Below are 20,698 nucleotides of genomic sequence, written 5' to 3'. Positions count from 1 at the left end.
AACTCAAGAACTGGGCCCATGGGAACCTCATAAGGTTTAACAAGACCATATGCAAGGTGCTGTACCTGGGTCATGACAACCCCTGCTACCAGCAGAGGCTGGGGCAGAGCAGCCCTGGGGAAAAGGACTTGGGGGCAGGACATGACCCAGCCATGGGCACTCCCAGCCCAGAAAGCCAAACGTGTCCTGGGCTGCATCCAAAGCACCGTGGGCAGCAGGGGAGGGAGGGGATTCTGCCCCTCTGCTCTGCTCTGGTGAGACCCCAGCTGGAACCCTGCATCCAGCTCTGGGGTCCCAGCACAGGAAGGATATAGACATGCTGAAGCAAGTCCAGAGGAGGCCATCAAGTTGATCAAAGAGATGAAGCACCTCTCCTGTGAGGACAGGCTAAGAGAATCGGGATTATTCACTCTTGAAAAGAAAAAGTTTCTAGATGATCTAATTGCAGCCTTCTAGCACCTGAAAGGAACTTACAAGAAAGATGGAGAGACAGTTTACAAAGACATGCAGTGACAGGACAAGGGGCAATGGCTTCCAACTGAGAGAGGTACTAGTTAGGTACTAGTAAAAAATTCTTCACCGTGAGGGTGGTGAGGCACAGGAACAGGTTGCACAGGGAAGCCAAGGATCCCTGGAAGGCCCCATTCCCAGAAGGCCAGGCTGGATGGAGCTCTGAGCAACCTTGTTTAGTGAAAGGTGTTCTTGTCCTATGGCTGGGTGGTTGGAACCATACGGTGTTTAATGTCCCTTCCAACCCAATCCATTTTACGATTCTATGAAATCTTTTCATAAACATGAAAGTTTATTAAAAGTTCATAAACTAGAGAACAGATGAAAAATAGGCTATAATTTGTCATCTTGACATTGCTTTACCAATACATATCACCTAGTGAGTCTTAATGCTCCTATCTTACTATTGTCTTTGTAGTTTTTACAGAAACAGGAAACTACACAGCTTATATAATGTGTATTATTTATTGTCTACACCTCAGGCAAAGGTAGAAGTTTGGTGCCCCAAGAGTTTCAGGCATTTTAAATCCTGGAAGCTCCCCTCCTGGCCCATCTTCTGACATTCTTTTCTGCACTGGTTCTGTGTGTTTAAGATGTTGCAGGAGGCAAGTAGGTAAAAACCATATATTTTAGTGGGGGCAATAGCAAAATAATTTACCCTAGACACCTTCTAGTTAATTGTGCAATGGAAACAGCATAGTTACTAGCGCAAGAAAAAGGACAAGAAGGCACAAAGAGGGGCAGGTAAAATTTGTGACAGTTCAGATGGGCAACAGGCTTAAATTGCTCTGGACTTGTACCAGCACAACTGAGGTAGCTGGCACATGACACAGAGCACATGAACTGTTGGTTTTGGCTAAAATCAAATTTCATAGCTGCACTTCTAGAGTCTGTGGTTTTCCTAAAGGAACATAGAAAATCTGAGTTAAACTTAGAATGGCCATCTCAGTGGCTAGACACCTGCTCATTAGAGCTTTTTTTACAGAACATAAACAAAACAAAAAACCCCAACCATAACCAAACCAATAAACAAAAACCACAACACTCAAACATCCCTTTCTTCTGCTTAAAAGATTGTCCTACTTAAAAGACTCATCAATGCTAGTCTAGGCACTAAGTTACACACTGAGAAAGAAGATCAGTGAAATATGGAAATGGCAGATCCACAGAGAAATGAGGGTTAATGTAACACAAACTGTGATGTCTTGGAAAATACAGAGAAGAAACATGTATGACTGTAGGACTTAAAATCACGAAGCAAATAAAATGCTTACAACAACTGCAGTATTACAAACTGAATTCTCAAGTGTGCCCCATCATTTCCCACATTTCATCTAATTCATTCTAATTCTACTATGTGGAGATACCCAACATCTTTTAAAGATTTGACTGGGACAGTGTTTTAGGGCTCTTTTAAGTTCATGTCTTCAGGAACATTTAAAATACAAGCAGTAGTTTCATTGTCATCAGCGGTATGAAAGGAGCTGTGAGTAAGATAAGGTTGAAAGCTTTTTTGGCCTCTACTAATGAAAACAAATTACTGGATACACTCCTTAAAAGTCATCATGCCATTTCCTATGTTGGAACACTACATCAAAATAAGCATGGACATCAGTCCTTGCCTGAGTTCCTAACATTTCTGACTGATATTTCTCAAAAATGGGTCATACGCCTACATTTGACAGGTGGACGACAGAGCAATGTTAGGTTCACTGAATAAATGTGAAAGAGTAATACAAAGAGTGAGTCCTAAGGCGACTGTGTTCTGAGTGAGTATTCCTTTTTCTCTGTAAGAAGACACTCGGATATTTCAGATGCACTGAAAATCTCATCAGTTTGAGTATCATCAGGTTAATGTTACAAAGAATCACCCCTCAACACAATTACTCAAAATCCTCTTACTTTCTTTTGCATAAAGAAAAGACTTCTCTTTCTTAAAAGACTAATTTAAGTTTTGTGTTAATTGGATATCATGCAGTTTCTCATGAAACAGAAGATGGAAAAAATGAGGCAGTTCATAAAAAAATAATTAATAAAAAAATCTATGCTCACATTTGGAATTCAGTTTATGGATAAGTATAGAAGACACATTCAAATCTTAAAAGATAGTCTATTATTTATGCTCATTTTAGAGTTTCCATTTTAAGAGGATTTTAAGCGACTTTAAATGTGTCACTGTATGTTAGACCATATATGGTGTAAAAAAAATCAGCAATGAAAAAAAAAGTTTCAGTATCCGAACCACTTATTTCCATACTACAAATGGGAATAAACAAAAGTTTTAAGGCACAAACTAATTACATAACTCAAGTGATAGTTATCTCTTGTTTGTAAAGGATGCAAAACTTTCTGTAGAGGAAAGCCAGGATGTGAGCTGAAATTACCTTGTGTCAGTGTCTGTTTCTGATGTTGTATTAACAACACACAGCCTTATAAAAGAAAATAGTCCAGAGCCAACAAAACCATCACCAGAGCATCAAATCTATTTAGCACAATAAACCAGCAAACACAACTCTTGCAATTACGCCTTGGAAGCCAGGTGGACTGCTTCAACAGCTTAACTAACAGAAGGAAACAATAAAAAAATTAAAAAATAAATTAAAAATGCGCCCCCCCCAAAAAAAAAAAAATCAAAACCCACCCAACATTTGCAGAATTCCTGTGTATATTGCTCACAGAATTGCATCACAAAATCGAGGCAGTTCATTACAGTGGGTTCAGTGCAAACTGTGGTCTATGGAGCCTGCAAAGTAACATGTCAGAAGGATGAGATCAGCTTTTGTCTAACAGTGAATTTCAGTTCTCAGGATGCTAGAAGTATAGCTGAAATACTGATAAACAAATGTTACTCTTATTCCCACAACACTAAACCTTGTCTAATTATTTTGTTTATTTCCACCTTGAGATTGCATTGTGTATGAGCAATCAGGAATCAGCTCTGCTTCCTGTGTATTAATTAATTTTCAGGAAATATGATGAACAATTTTTCATATCAGAACCACACAGTAAACCTGAGCTTTAATGTTTTATTCATCACCTTTGCCAAGTGCTTTCACTTGTGTCTGTAGAAAAGCACCTGTCATGGTCTATCATACAGATAGAAAGAATATTTCCCTCAATTATGGACTTCCATTTCTGCCAGCATAAAAAAGGAATAAATTTCTTCCCCAGATTAGAAAATGCAGTTGCCATTATTCTTACTGGAATATCTCGGTCACCATCTCTTTTCTTATTATGACTGGAGTTCATTTACAAAACGTGCTTTCAGAAAGTTGCTGTCAAAACAATGACAACACAGGCAGATACAGGATGACCTTAGAAAGAGAGCAAGATGCAGTACAGCTCTTCTACGGCATGATGCAGAATCATACAAAATGTAACTTAATACACTGAGAAAGGATGTTAAAATTACTTGAGAACACTTTGCAATTTTCTGATTCTCTGCTATTCGCCAGGGATTAACTAGGACTTCCATAAATTAGACAGTCCTTATTTTCAAATTCAGAGCAGTACCACAAAGATGCTCTAACTGCTGGTTTTTAGGTCAGAGCCTGCTCATGATATACATTTCGAACTCCCAACCCCACCTCTGGCTCCTCCCAAATATTGCTAGATGAGGTATTCACATAAACTACCTCACAAAGACATTTTTCAGTCTGATACAGGCTTCTGCTCACTGCCCTGAGCCTTCCACTCACTACACTCAAGCCCAGAAGAATTTGCTCTTTCTTTTCCTACTTCTTCTGTGACTACATCCCTGAAAAGATAGCCAAAGACAACTCACCTCTATCAAACAGACTGGCAAATTTTATCACTGACACCACATTGCCAGCAGTAGTGGACAAGGTTGAGAATTAAAGCATTGACTAACTATGCCCTCTAATGCTCAGGTATAACAGGAAACAGTGTAGAGAAGCCCGCATGAATATATTTTTTACATATAGCTAACCCAAATCTTTTAGTTAGGCTCAATATTCTGAGCAGTATCTTTAAAATACTCTCAACTAATTCCAATTATATAAACAGAAATTAGCAGTGAAGCAAGTAATATCACATTACACACCTAGCTTTCACAGTAATACCTGATACTTTGGTGGATAAGGATACATTAATTCTCATAATAAAGCAGCATAAGAAAAAATATAAAATAACTTGTACATTTCATATGTGTTTAAGAGTCCTATTTACAAGAGCTATTTCCTCTTTTCTGGAAAAAGCAGCAATAGTTGTAACAGGCAAAAAGCCATAACCTTACTAACAATCTTGTTATTTTAAGTCTCTAACTTACACTTAGAAGCTAGACAAACATCTTTTAAAGCTAATTCTGCCTCCTTTCTGATCTCATTTCCTGTGAGGATCTAGTGTTATTAGGGTGTTGGTTATTTTCATGTATTAGCAGACCTACATTCTGAATATCTTAAAAAGAACTTTTCTAAGCTCAAATTATCTTTCTACATGTAAGTGCCCAATTTTTGTAGCACTTTTACTGATGTAGCCTCATAAAAGCTGGCAATAGGATACAAAGGAAGAATGAAGCCTATTTTACCACAGAAGCATTTTGCTATATCCAGATACAAAACTCATGATATCAGCTAATAGCTGGATATCAAAATTACCTCTAAGGATAAGAGGGACCTACAAGGATAAAGAAAAAGTTTTTTATATATTAAAATATACACTGAACCCAAAGGCTGCCTAATGAAAAACTTATTCGTGAAATAATCAGTCATTGATAAAAGCTTAGCAGAAATATTTCTGCTTCAAAATAATTTAAATCAGATAGGAAACAGTTTCCTATAAAGGAGTAAGGCTTAGTACAATCCAAGTTCCTTGATTCAGAGCACACTTAAAAGAATGGCAAGCAGTGGTGGAAGTCTGGGGAAAGAAAGGAAGTCTAGTGTCTTTAAGTTTTAGCTATCAACTCTCAAAACCATTAGAGCACAGACAAAGTCAGGGCTTTTCAAAAATGAGACAGAAATGAGCAACAACATGGAAACTTACACATTCCAGAAAGACAGAAAATAGATCTGTGGCTTTTTAACTTCTTTTTTTTTTTTTTCATGGGAGAGAAGCCAGAACTTTAAGCAGTGCTTCTTCAGGTCACCAGACAGAGGCATTGCCTCTTATGACTCCCCTCTTGCCTCAACTGCCAGGCATCTCAAAGCTGCACTGTATTTCCCTAGGGATTCAGTGCCCTTATAATGCTTTTAGAAGGCCTAAAAAACTTAAAAGTGACTTTTACCAAATTAATTTTCCACTTCCTATCTCTCATCTATATCTCTTCTCTGTGAAAATGTAAAAATAAACTGAGCTACAGATGAACAATAATGTCTCTATTAGATTGGCTGAAAGCACCAAAGCTAAACCAGTGTGTTGTTTGGGTCTGTTTTGTTGGGTTTTTTTCCCAGCAGCTTGCATTTAGTGAATCTAAAGTAGAAATCTAAGGAAGAAAATTAAATAAATAATAATAATTAAATTTAAAATTTAAATTAATTAAATTATAATTAAATAAATAGATAAAATCAAATTAAAAAACATTTCATATTTGCAGTTCATTAAACAGCTTATTAAAAAATATGTTTCTTAATCACAGTCACATACAGTACTACTAATACATTGACTCCCTTCTAGTACTACTGCAAGACTGAGGAAACTGGAATTGACACTTTTCCAGCTAAGGCAATCACAACCCAGACATACTGAGCAATACGGTGGGAATATGACTCCATTAACATTTTTGTTAATTCTGACTCATGCTTGATACTGTCATGTTGACTTTCCATACATTATTAATTCAAGGATTAAACTCTGTTCCCATAAATGCTCATAAAAGGCTGATCTTTGCTGTATGGGTGATAAAATCAAGCAAGCATCTAACCTAGCCTGTTAAAGAAGAATCTATTGAAGCACAGTCATATTCCAATACAACTTGCATATTCCAATGAGAAAAGGAAGTACAATCTTGTACCTTTTCAGATAGCTAATCACAAAATAAAGGTGGTAGGAAACTGAGTTGTTCCCAGCAAATAACACAAAATCACAGTCTAGGTAGCATTAGAAGGGACCTTAATATTTCATTTAGTCCAACCCCTATGCCCAAGGCAAGGACATCTTTCACTGGGTAAAGCTCCTCAAGGCCTCATCCAACCTGATCTTAAAGACTTCTAGGACTGGGAGTATCTGCTTCCCTGAGCAATCTGTTTTGGTGTCTCACCAAATTTACTGTAAAAAATGTTTTCCTTATATCCATCTAAATTTACCCTCTTTCAATTTCAGAAGGCATTTCTCTGTCTTTCTGCTAACTCATATCCTTCATATATTGAAATTTTGCTGTATGTTCTCTCTGCAGCCCTCTCTTTTCCAGGCTTGAACAACCCCCGCTCTCTCAGCGTTTCCTCATGGGAGAGATACTCCAGCCCTGATTATCTTTATGGCTGTCAACTGGACCCACTCCCAACAGGTCCATGTCTTTCTTGTAGTAGGGACCCCAGAACTGGTCACAGTACTCCAAGTGAGGTCACACAAGAGCAGAAGGCAAGAATCACCCCCTGCTCACCACGGTCACTTTGATGGAGCCCGGGATATGATTAACTTTCTACACTATAAATGCAAATTGAGAGCTTACATTTAATTCTTCATCTACCAAGGTGGCCAAGTCTTTCTCTGAGGGATGCCATCAAGTTACCTTCCAACAAACACTGGTATTGGTCACTGCCCTAACCCAGGTACAGGACCTTCCACTTTGCCTTCTCTCCATCTCTATATGCAAACTTGCTGAAGATGTACTCACTCCCACTGTCTATGTTGATATGAAGATACTGAACAGTCCTCATCCCAATATGGACTCCTGAGGCACAGCATTCAGTATTTCTTTCTATTTAGACAGTGAGCTTTTGGATTAGAAATTACATCTGCTAGTTCCCTCAGGACTCTAGGATACATCTCAGTCTGTCCCATATTTTTAAGTTTTTAGGTGGTCTTGAGCCTGAGCTTTTATGGTAGGTATGACTTCATTCCTCTGGTTCCTCCCTTGACATGCAGGGTCTTGATAGCAGCAGGAAGAGAATTACCAGTGAAAACTCAGGCAATGCAGTTCTTGAACACCTCAGTGTCTCCATATGTCAGTTGTCTCATTTATTAGGGGGTGTGAACCGGCGTTTTTCTTTCTTGACTGACATACCTGTGGAAGACCTTAGTATTTCTCACAACCTTTGTAAAATTTAGCTCCAGATGTGCCTTAGCTTTCCTGATCCCTGACATCCACCTGCTCTGCCATAGGGCTCCTCCAGGGACTGCAAGTGAGTCTCTGCACTATGCTGTCCCATGGACCTCCACAGGCTGCAGGGGCACAGCTGCTTCACCATGGGCTGCAGGGGAATCTCAGCTCTGGCGCTTGGAGCAGCTCCTGCCATCCCTTTACACTGACCTTGGTGTCTGCAGGGCTCTTGATCCTCTCACTCTGCTCTTCTCTGGCCACAATTACAACCGTGTAATAATGGTTTTTTCCTTCTTCTTAAAGAAGTTATCAAAGAAGTGTTACCATTACTTCTAACCAGCCCAACCTTGGCCAGTGGCACATCCATCTTGAAGCTGCCTGCGATTAGATCTTCTGAATAAGGAAGCTTCTGGTAGCTTCCCACAGAAGCCACCCCTTTAGGACCCCCACAAACAGCTCCACTACCAAAACCTGGCTTGCAACCCAATACAAGAGCCAAACTATACCAACCAGTTTTCATTGGCATTTTTTCCTTTTTTTTAATAACAAAACCCTTCAAACAATATACTTCTTGAAAGATGTATTCCTAAAAGATTTGGAATTACACATCAAAACTCTTTAAAACAATTTACCTCCTGAAAGTAGTGTTCTCAAAATTATTTTAAACTGGTTATTAAGATTCAAAAAATATATACTTCTCTACTTCATTTTCACCTTTTCAAATCACTAGCTGCCTAAAGCCTGAAATGAGATTCATACTGTCTTAAGTATCGTAAACCCATTTGGTTTACGATTCCATTAGTAAATCCTGTGTTGTTGGTTTCACTGCTTTAACAACAGCAATGTACAGACATGCACATATATGCAGCTACTAGCAAAAAAAAAAAAAAAAAAAAGAGAAAACAGATGTTTTCCTTGTGAACTGAAAAGGATACTTACAGATGATGAAGCAGGGTAACTCGAAGTTAAAACCTTCTCATTAGTTTCCACTACTTATTACTACAACTATTTTAGAATTGAAAAATACTTTTTACTCTGTTTTATATTTCAATATATCTCTGCAGAAACCAAAATATAACCGAAAGATAGCACTACTGGATGATTTTTTCCCCTAATCTGCATGGATTTATTCAGTGCCACATATACTCATAATGCTTTTGCAAACAAACAGGTGCCTCTGACTATAAGAATACTCAAGAACCTCATCTCATGAGCTGTCTGGGTTAATTGAAGTGTTTATCCATGACATACACAGGATTGGTTCCTGCCTCAGTAAGTCTTTGAGGCATTCACGGCACCACTTGTACTTTAAATGAAAACATATGGAAGGAGCTAGTGAATCAGATACAAGAATCTCTCTTGCAGGGGAAAAACATATAACCAAAACAAACAAACAAACAAACCACCAAAAAAATATATATATGCAAAATGAAAGAACCAGCGCAATTCAGAATACCCTTGACAACATTTGGCATTCAATCCCCATTTTGTATGTTAATGCCCCTCCAAACTGAAATGCAATTTACCTGAAGAGTGATTTAAAATACTGGTGTTTTCAGTCAATGTTAAGTGACTACAGCACTATTCAGTAGGGGCTTTTATAGCATTGTGCATAAATCCAAAGCATTTTTGAAAAAAATATTGCACTGTTATATAATTACAGCTAAGTGGTTGTTAGCTATTTTGAGTTATTACTCAGAGATTTTCAATTACCCTTTTCTGCTAAAGGTTCTCATATAGTTCTAGAAATGTCATGATATGTCTATAAATGTCACAATACATTGCAACAAAAGTACTTGTCTGAATCATGATACAACAAAGGTAGGATTTCTGTTGTAAAGAGTTATGCAACCACCTATGTTTTACATCCCTGTAGTGACTATATAATAGATATGAATATAAGTTTTTACACATGCCACCTTCAAAATACAAAATACTTGTCATCTTTGTAGCACTTACATTGATAATTCTTGGAAAGGACCCTCCAGAAATATCAAGTTCATATAAACATGAGTGTATGCAATGAATTCTCAAGGGCAATGAATGCATGATGCACAGGGACACAAGCCTTGCAAAGCAAGAGTCTTTTCCTAAACTAACACACTGCAGTTCTTAAGATACTATCAAGCTAATTAGACGTTAAAACTCTGAAAAAAAAGGCAATCTAAACCACGCTGAAGTAAGGAATGCAGTTCTGCAAACCAGAAACAGCGTGCATCAGAGGAGCAGCCATTTAAAAGCCCGTCCCGCTTCTGTTCTGTTACAACTTTTGCCATCAGCATGCAGCCGCTGTCGCGCCGCGGGGGAGAGCAGAGCCAACAGCGGTCCTAGGCTGCCCCCGCGTGGCCGCGCCTGGGCATGCACGGCCATCGGCTCGGGAATTTCATCCGCCGCTCCAAGGCAGGACCCTGACGCTGAAAAGACGGCATGCTGCTGGTAGCGAAGAGACGAGGGCGCTTCGCTGTGGATACCTGGGTGTGTCCTTCTTCTCTGCGCCCGCTTACAGAGCCCACGTCATTTCAGCTACAGAACGCACATTAGAATCAGGACGTCTTTCACTGGAAAACAATATTTCTCACTACTGCAATGATTTTTTATATGTTTTAATATTTTAATATGCCCTGGTGTAGCCAGATAGAAGGAACTTTTACAGGTGCTCAGAAAAGCCTGAATGTGGATCCCACAGAAACCAGTGTAAATTACAAAGGCAAATGTCTGTTAAGAGCATTTGAAAAATACTTCAATAAAATACACATAAATATTATACTTACTGCAATACTCAGTATCTGGATCTGAAGTCTTGTTCAGTAAGCCGTATTTATTTAATTTTCTCTCAGCATCTCATCCCGTTATCTGTTTTGAGATTCACCTTCTTTGTTTCCATTACACTTCCTAATTATTAAATTTTTGAATTTGTCATAGACTTTCTCATTCTATTTTGTTCAGTTATTTACTGTTCCATTTACAATGGATCAAATTTTAAAAATTTATTCCATTTTTTAAACTCACTTTGTCATATCACTTTTGAAATACATCAGATATATTTTGTAATGTTCTAGAAGTCTAAGGTAAACAACTACTAAAAAAATTCCTTATGAAAGCCTGATTTAGAGTTACTTTGTTTATATCTATCCCAGAGTTTTTCAAATGAGAGCTACAAAAAGTACAGACTGATCACAGAAAGTCAAAAAACTGTAGCGCTAGCCATCAATAACTTATTTTGCTTAGCAAAAGAAAAGAGGATTTTAACAAAGGATTTTAAAAGAGGGATTGTAACGTCTGACCACAAGCACCTAGATTAGCCAGCTAACTGCTCCAGGTCACTTCTTTCAGGGCTGTGAAGACGGTTTTAAACATTTGTGCCCACAAAATACTGCGGGCACAAATGTTTAACACAAAAACTGTGTTTTTTCAATTCCTCAATTCTCCTGCATTATAATTTCAAAAGACAGAAAAATCTAGTTGACAGAGAATAATTTTTCCTGTTTGATTACATCACGGTACCAACTAAACAAATTAATTTCATTAATCTTTGCAGCAAGATTTACAATACTGGCAAGTATAACAAGTATAACTTCTCACATTTTCTACAATTTTTCACTTCTTTTAATGAAGATATAAGAGGACTAAGATACAAACATAAGTCTGGCAATTGAAGTTCAGACCTCCTATAGAACAGCTTTTTGTTTGTCTGTAAGCACTACCAGATATTAATACAATATCAAATTAATCTGCTTCTCCTGAGTTCACATGGGAATTAACAGTGGCTGACTAACATCCCAAGATAGCTGCAATCCACGAGGGAATTCAAGGGGGGTAGGGACACATTATCCAAGCTTCCTTTAAAATTTATATCCTGTAAAACAAGAAACAATCATGCATCTTTCAATACAGAAAATCCAGTCTGCTCATAACAGCACAAGAGCTCTAATTCTCCTTTGTTCCATTTATTTGGGCTCTCTTCTCTTTTTTCTTTTGTGCTTGAAAGAAATGTTTTCCACATTCTGATTGTTCCAGACATTGATTTATAATTAATTGTGGCTAACAATGAGCATCTTAACACAGCATCTCTCTCTGCCTCAAGACAGAAGGGTAAGATATGTCATAAATTCCATACAAACATGTAAATTGCATTTAAACATCTCATTGCTTTTAAATTTCAAAATTACAGGATTTCAGATACAACCAACTCTTCTTCCTCACATGTTTTTTATTTCAGTTCTGTAATTTTGACTGTTTGGGGGTTTTGCCTTATGGCATTCTTTCCATCGCTTTATTTTGATTCTTTTTAGATGTTAATGCTGCTGCTAATGGAACCACAGAACAATATTGGATGAGATCTTTGGTGACTCTCTAGTCCACATTTCTGCTCAGATGAGAGGCAGCTTTTAAGTCAGATAACACTGCTCAGAGTCTTGTCTAGTCAAACTTTGAGCATCTCCAGCCTCCTCAGTCTATCTAAGCAATCCTCTCCAGCATTTAACCTTTCTCACTGTGACATCTTTCCTAATATTCCTACTCAGAACTTCACCCGCTGCAACATAAGCCAATTGATCCTTACCCTTTCATTCTGCACCTCCAGAAGCCTGAATTCTCTACTACCCACTAAAAAGCTGCAAAGATAAAGCCTCCTTCACACCATTCCTTCTTCAAGACAAAACAACATATCTTTTCAGACTCTCTTTGGATATTGTGCACTTCAGCAACTGTCTCAGTGGCTCACCACTAAACACTTTCCTGTACGTCTACATCATTCTTGTACTATTAAGCCCAAGCTGCACAAAGCACTCCAGGCACTACCTTGTAAATGCTGAATTGAGGACATTACTGAATTCCCTCAATTAAACCATTCCTGAGGCTGCATAGGATGGGCTTAGCTTTCATGGCTCCAAAGGGAATCCTGCTGGCCTTTTTTCAACTTTTTGTCCACCAGACTTCTGAGATCTGGCTTTGCAAGAAAACTTTCTAACAAGTCAATCCCGTGTATCTCTTGTACAAGACTGGTGCAGGGCTCAGCACATTTGTTGAACTTCAAAAGGTCCCCATCAGTCTGTTCTTTCAACTTCTTGTGCCTCTGAATACCAATCCTGACCGCTAGCTTATCCATCATTCCCATTCCCAATTTCATGTCACCTGTGAATGTCCCGAGGGTGTATTCCATCTCATTTTCTAGGTGATTGATGAAGACAGTAAATGTTAGCAATTTAAAACCCTGAGGAATGTCATGCCTAACCAGCTACTATCTGAACCCCTAATCTTTGGACGTGAGTCCAGTTTTTCACTGACCTGGAATTCTACCAGTCCAGTCATGTTTCTCCCCTTCAGATACAAAGAGGATGTGTCACGTATTTTCTTCTTTCCACACCCACACCGTTAATCACATCATTGTATAAGACAATGTTGGTCAGGCACAATCTGAACAGGTAACTATCTGCCTGCTTTTCCCAATCGCCTTTTCCTGATGGGCCTAGAAATTATTTCCAGGAAGACTGGCTTGATGATCTCCTTGGAGACTTCAATTACGTTTGAAATTTCCCAAATCCATCTTATCTTTCTTCAGGCTAGATGTGATATGATGTGTGCCGTCTTCTAGTCAAAATGTAGTTCGCCCAGGCATTCTAACTGTTTGAATGCCACAGAGAAACGTTTCACATTGACACTGACCAGCACCCTTAGCCACACTGGATGAACCTCACTCAGTCCCATGACCTTCTCCATGAATCTAAACTGTTTAACAAGTCTTTACCTCAATCTTTCTTTACCATAGCCCAAACTTGGCCTCTGTGTACACAGGCTTAGGAGACTTGACCAGTAAAGAAAGAGCAAAAAATGCTACTCAGTCTTCTCTGTTTCCTGTGTCACCAGGTCTACCACCTCATCTTTTCAGCAGGTCATGTTCCTTAGACTGATCTTGCTGCTTTGGCAGCTGTAACAGCCCTTGCCGCTCTTCTCATCTACCACAAATTTGTTCCAGCTGAGTTTGGCTCTTCTACATGACATGAGAAATCTTTCTTTCTTTCATGCAGCTCATCCCCCCTTCCACTGGTGTAACAAGTGCTTTTTGCAGTCAGAGCTGCCCATTCAACCATGTGGACCCCCTGATACATCCTCTCAGTCTGTGAACTTCAAAATGCTGTTACTATGCCCAAAGGAGGCTATTCCTGACAATCAAAAAGCTCTCTTAGTCCTCTCCACACAGCTACCTCTCATGGGATCTCATCTACAAGCTGACTCAAGAAGTTTAAGTCTGTTCTTCTAAAGACAAGGATCATTATTCTGCTACATTTTCTCTTTTCCAGAAATAATACATGGTTAAACTCAGGAAACCACTTTCTTAACATACTGATGAAGAAGTAGTAATCATAACCAATCTAAGCTAAAACCTCTTTACAAATATAAATGTGCTGCTGTAAAGGCCTGAAAGAATTTTATAAACATTTTTTTAAAAGTTTATACAACATTTTTTCTCTGCAATAAAAAGGACACTCTTCTACTTAAGCAAATGGTTCTGCAACATGCATGACCTCTCATGGTCTAAAGATAATGATAGTAAAGATGACAGAGATGTGTAGCTCAGCCATGTCCAAAACCTGCAGATAGAACACCACCCTTGACACACAAGTGCTTAAATGTTCAAGGAACCAATTTATTTTATCTGGTTATCTCCACAAAGGTCTGTGTTCACCTATACTTTTCCAAAGAGGGCAAGTTTGATTACAGCATAACTTACACACAAAGTCAGACATCACATACATTGCCTCAGGACACATAAAACACAGTCAGAATCTTTTCTGCTGAAAAGCTGTCTGAAGGAAAATTCTAATTATTAAAATATGTCTACCCCTGCATCCTATGTTGCACTTAAATCCTATTTTGCACTTAAAACAGCCACTATATTCTATCCCAAATATTCTATTCTTACTACGAGATAGAGGACTTGAGTTTCAAATACAGGAATATAATTCTACTCTCTTGTTGTTCCCATCTTCCTGTGCAAGACATTAGCCTGATCGTCATGTTAGTGTTCAACTCATCTTCTGGGACCAGAGTGACAGTATTTTCCACATTTCTCCAAGCTAAGCTTCACTGAATATAAATAAGTATTATAACCAATAGATACAGTCCAATGCATCTTGTTTGGCCATGAAGCTGAAATTCCATTCTGTTTGTGCAGAAATAACAGAGGAAGGCCTGAAGGCTAGCTTATGACTTAATGATAATTGGAGTCTCCAGGGGAACCAAGATGAAATCAACAAGGTGCCTTAGAGCAGAAAGTGAGCTGTACCATGACTCTCACTTACTTCACATCTTCTGTTTCAAAACTTGAATGTTGTCATGTCACAGCTGGAAAAGCAAATGCATGGTTTTTCTCTACTGTGAATAAAAACAGAAGTAATTTTGTGGATGCTGCTGTGCTGCTAAATGACAGAAAACCCCACAATATTAAGAATCAAACAAGGTTTTTCTAACTACAAAAAATGTAGTAATGAGCCAATTCATTCCATCAAGCATAAATCAAACCATTCTAACTAAACTAAGATCCAGACCCAATTTATGGGATATAGACTAAAAATAAAATCAAGTTAAATCCTTTTCCAGAAAATATTATGAAGAAAAAAGAACTAATATTATTAACAAGTACCAACACAATCTACAACTTAATCATTGAATGTGTTCCAGTCAACAGATGACAAAAAGGAAGACCTATGCAAGTATTGGATGTTAGGTTTGTCACCACGGCTCATTGGAACTTCACTTCCGTGCAAAAGTACAGAAATGTTAGACAGGTGGATAAGCTCTGATGCAAATCAAGGCCCTGAGCTTCCCTTGGCTTGCCAACAAGTCATTTGACAAGTGGAGACCCTACCTAGCATGGAGCTAAACCAGGGAGGAGCAACCATTCTCAGGAGCTACACAACTTCACTTCCAGATTCCTACACCTGAGCACTTAGCAAAGTGCCCAGAGAGAAAAACACCAGAAATATACAATGCCATGCAAAAAAATACAGTATTTTTCCTACAACTTCTCCTTCTCCTTTTCCCGACAGATATTTTCTTCCTCAAACTGTGCTTCTGTAAATGCTATTCCACACATGCCACACACTGTAGTTTTGATCTTACTATAAGAATAAAATAGAAGCATAGGGACATAAAGCAGTGTCCCCACTCTGCAAGGATAACCTTGTAAGAGAAAAAAGCCTGTGGGTCCAACCAGATGCCTCAGAAAGTGCCAGCTGACATTATCTAAAATACTGATTATACCTCCTTATGTAAAACAGCACTTAAAGACTAGCACTCTCAGAGAAGAAGAATAAAGTACCTGAAGCAGATGTGTATTTCATGAATGAACCGACAGACCTGTTCCTATTTTGCAAGAGGATACAACTCTGAGGCCCTTTAGAGCTTTCTACAAAATATAAGCCACAAGCAAGGCAGAATCCTCTCCTCATCTGCGACACAGAAGGATGGGAATTTTGCACATACAGTTTCCGCCTTTCAAACATTAGTATGATGCTTTATTAAGTTTCTAGAAAGATTATTATCTTCTTCACACTAACAGAATTTTTACATTGACAAAATTCACTAGGCCTGCTTCTCTTGAACATCTTCATAAATGTCTCAGACATAGAACTCAATGGAACTTAAAGTAAGTTTGCCAACAACCCTAAATTGGGAGGAGCTATCAACCCCCTCAAGTACAGATGGATGCCCTGCAGAGAGACCTTGACAAATCAGAAGGCTAGGCAATCAGCAACTGTATGAAGTTTTACAAATGCAAGTTCCATATTCTGCACCTGGGATGGGACAACCCTGGATATATGGATGGACCTTGGAATGAGAGGCTAGACAGCAGTGTTACAGAAAAGGACCTGGGGGTCCTGGTTGATGGCAAGGTGAACATGAGTCAGCAGTGCCCTGGCAGCCAGGACTGCCAACCCTGTCCTGGGGTGCATCAGCCAGACAAGGGAGGGGATTGTCCAGCTCTGCTCTGCACTGGGGCAGTTTCACTTTGAGGGCTGGGGGCCGTTTTGAGCGCCACAATATGAAAAAGACATGAAGCTGTTGGAGAGCATCCAAAACAGGGCCACAAGCATTGTGTAGGGTCTGGAAGGGAAGCCGTATGAGAAGCAGCTGATGTCACTTCGTCAATTCAGCCTGGAGGAGACTGAGGGGAGAGCTCACTGAAGTCTTCAACATCCACACAGGGTTAAACAGAGGGGCAGGGACTGATCTCTTCACTCTCATGACCAGTGACTGGTCCTGAGGATTTAGCATGAGGCTGAGTCCGGAAAGATTTAGACTGGATATCAAGAAAAGATCTTTCACCATGAGGGTGGCTGGACACCGGAAAAGGCTCCTCAAAAAGTCGTCAGAGCACTAAGCTGTCTACTTCAAGAAGCATTTGGACAATGTGCTCAGGCACATGGGGTGATTCTTGGGGTGTTCTGCACAGCACCAGAAGTCCATGATCCTGATGGGTCCCTTTGAACTCAGGATATTCTATGATCCTGCTCTATAAAAATCTGACAGAAGTACCACCATCACAATAAAAGCCACCATCACAATAAAATAAAAATACCTGGTTGATTTGGAGTATAATTACTCTCAACTGCCTTCTCTGATACTGAAGTCGGTTTTAAGAGACTGACTGGTCTTTGACCTTCAGCCAAATCAATGGCAAAAATCCGTCACAAAAAAAGGGGTCAGCAACTACAGCTCCAGCCTGTTTTTTTCCTTTGCCCTTCACATCCTAAAAGCATCCTCTCCAGTGAGACTATGCTTTGAGGAAGTTTAGCAAGACCAAACTAACCATGTTCACATCTACTCTGTAACATGTAATAATCACAGAATCATCAAGATTGGAAATTACCTCCAAGACCATTGTGTACAACAATCTTCATAGGTGTTGCTGGGTTTCCAACATAGAAAACAGTCCCACTGGCAAATACTCACGGTTTTTATCTTTTGCATGCAGAATTGCTGGTTCTTTTTCACTTTTAGCACAGGTAGAGAAGAGATGGTCTCTTTCTTCTGGAATCTCTAGATGTTTTTTCCCTCAAGATCATCTGTTTCTCAGGACAATTTGCTGTCTTGAAGCTTCGCACTCAAAAGGAGTATTTCCCAACTTTCCTATTGCCAAAGAGTCATGGGCCTAACCCAGTTACTAAAGCAGTAACTTCTTAAATCACCACTTACTCTTCAACTTCTACCTAAAAGACTGATTTTTAGACTCAGATTCAAGTTTTTTGCTTCCACCTGGAAGCTCTGTAAACTACTCAAGCGACAGGTGTAACCACATCACAGTCCAATGAAAAACCACATTTCCTCCTGAAATCCTTGATGACAGATTGGTATGGGGCACATACCTAATGGCCAAAACTGGCAAATAGCACTGCCCAACACCAGTAGCCTAGGTTTTTATTTTCCCCCAGTTCTTTCAAGCTCAGCTTGAACTAGCTGAAGTACATACAGGTTCTCAAAAGGAAAGAAATTATTAACTGGAAATTACAATAAAACAAGACAAAATTTTGCCTAGTTCACCAGACATTCCCTCTCTGTTAAGAAGTAAAAGGAATTGTTGTAATGGCTATTTTTCTGCCCAGTAACTGGAGCAGAAAATAAATTAAGACAGAACTTTGTATTTAAATCCCTGGCAAACACAAACAAAATATCAACACACTACTCCTGAAATTCCACAGAAATTGACTGTCATCCCCAAAAATGAGTTCTAACACACAAGAAAATAGCAAACAGAAAGGCAAAAATAAGACAACTGCAGCCTCAGTCAGGATGACTTGTCCAAACCTGCAATTCTTACTGTAACTTTCAAGAACTCCATGGGTCCACATGGACAGCTTGGCACAAGAAGACTGGATAGCTCAATACCCAAAAGGATGCAAATTTTCATACCTAGGAAGTGTTACTTCAAACATAGTATCTGACATTTTAAAAACTGACATAAACTTCACACATGCAGTGCAGCTCTCTCTCTGTCGGGTCATCTCTGATTAAGGGTGATGTAACAGCAGTATTATCTGGAAGATTTGACACAAACTCCATCAGAGACCACTAGAGCTTACAGTAATAATACAGTCTTCCTGAAATGACAAGCTACATTAAAATTCCCCATTGCTTCCACACTCCATTCTTATCTCTAATAAACTGGAACAACTTCCTGATACCTTGAGGAGTTTACAGAGATTAACAATAGATGTTGCCTGGCTCAATCATTCCATTAAGTGGACAGATTATATATTAGCCTGTACTTCAATCAGGTAAATTGCTTTTACTTCAGCCCATGAAGATTATATAATGGTGAAATCCTTGGATTGCTCACAGGCCTTTTTCATTCACCATTTGACTATTGGAGAGATCAAGATCTTCCACTGGGTGTTTCAGATCTATCACAAATGTAGAGTTAAAGGATATGTGGTATATCTCTTCTTTCTTATGTCCATTGCCCTGGCTTCTACTAAGATAGAAGTTTGCTGTCTTCCTGTGATGGAGTTAACACATCTCACCCTGTAAATCACAGGACAGAGCAGTTGTACTGGAGTCATCGGCTCGCCACAGAAGTAAAAGCAGTGCAAGCAGAAGAAAACTAATGACAATGAGGCCAGTCTGCCTTTTAGCAACAAACTGGCAAGAGGTTTTGAGAAGAGGTCAACTAATGCCCACTTTCCCCACTTCCATCATGTACAAATTAGGGGAAAGTTTTCCTTCAATTTTATTTTTCCCACATTGAGACACTGAGTATACCATTGTCTGACAGGTTTCAGAACTACTTATCATTTAAGCATCAGTCCAAAAGGTACTCATCTGAAACCTAAGCACAACTAAATTGGTTAGCAAGATTCTACCTTTGTCTACCTTTGCAAGATTCATGGCTCTGCCCTCACTTGGAAGTCTTCTTACCTTCCCAAAACACATAGATCTTACCTTCCCAAACCACATATATACAAGATTCCAAGTAAAGCAACGGAAGTTTTACTGGGTTACTTTCATACAGGGTTCAGCAGTGAAAACTTCACCAGACATGCTTCAAATCACATATGCCAGTGTTGGTAAAAAGGACACACACACAACAGAAATTAGGGAAGTCAAAGTAGCACACGCACATCACACGCCCTTTCCCACATCTGGATGCCAACAGTTTATCTCGCTATCCTTAAGGGCATTCCTTCAACTTGTTCTGATTGCCAGTTTCCCAGCCACAAACCTTTACTGCAGCCCCACTGTGTCTGTTAGTGATACTTCATTCTTGTGATGTGCATTCAGCTTCTGCTCAGAGATGTTGTACCTCTGGGGATTGTGTGGTTTTCTTCTTCACTTCTACGCAAGTCAACACAGAAGAGGCATTATGCTACCACTACAGAACCTCAAGTTTATCCCTGTCTCAACTATAGACAAACCTCCTTCAGAAGCACTAGCTGATCTTCCTGTTTAAGTCACATCTTAGAGTAAAACTCTGAAAGCTCAGAACATTCTGAAGTACTTACAAAGACTTTTCTGGTTGAATGAACTCAAATGACATTACAAAACTTCCAAGTTTTATCTGAACAGAAAATACAATTCACTGCTTTTACCTGTATACTCTTTACACACACTCACACATTTCTTTAACACTTCTTTAATTTTACCAGAAAGAACAGTTTTCTATATTTACACTGGCAGACATATGTGTGTGTGTGGCAGACACATGTGTGAACTCTAACTTACAGAAAATGTACTTTCTTGGAGATCTAATGACTGTGGTGCATGAACAACTGGATGCAGTAACACAGAGTAAGTACCATTAACTGAAAGAGAAGATTTACTGACTAAAATCTGGAATCTAAAAGATATATATGTTTGCTATGGAACTGTAGCAGCTGCCTTTTTTATTTTGAATTTTTTACCCATTCTTGCTGGAAAAATGAAGCCTTAACATCTCTGTTCCCATACTGTACTGACACAGCCGTTGCACAGCAT

This window comes from Sylvia atricapilla, chromosome Z (genome assembly GCF_009819655.1).
Source record: "Sylvia atricapilla isolate bSylAtr1 chromosome Z, bSylAtr1.pri, whole genome shotgun sequence".
NCBI lineage: Eukaryota > Metazoa > Chordata > Aves > Passeriformes > Sylviidae > Sylvia > Sylvia atricapilla.
This window is presented reverse-complemented; position numbering follows the sequence as displayed.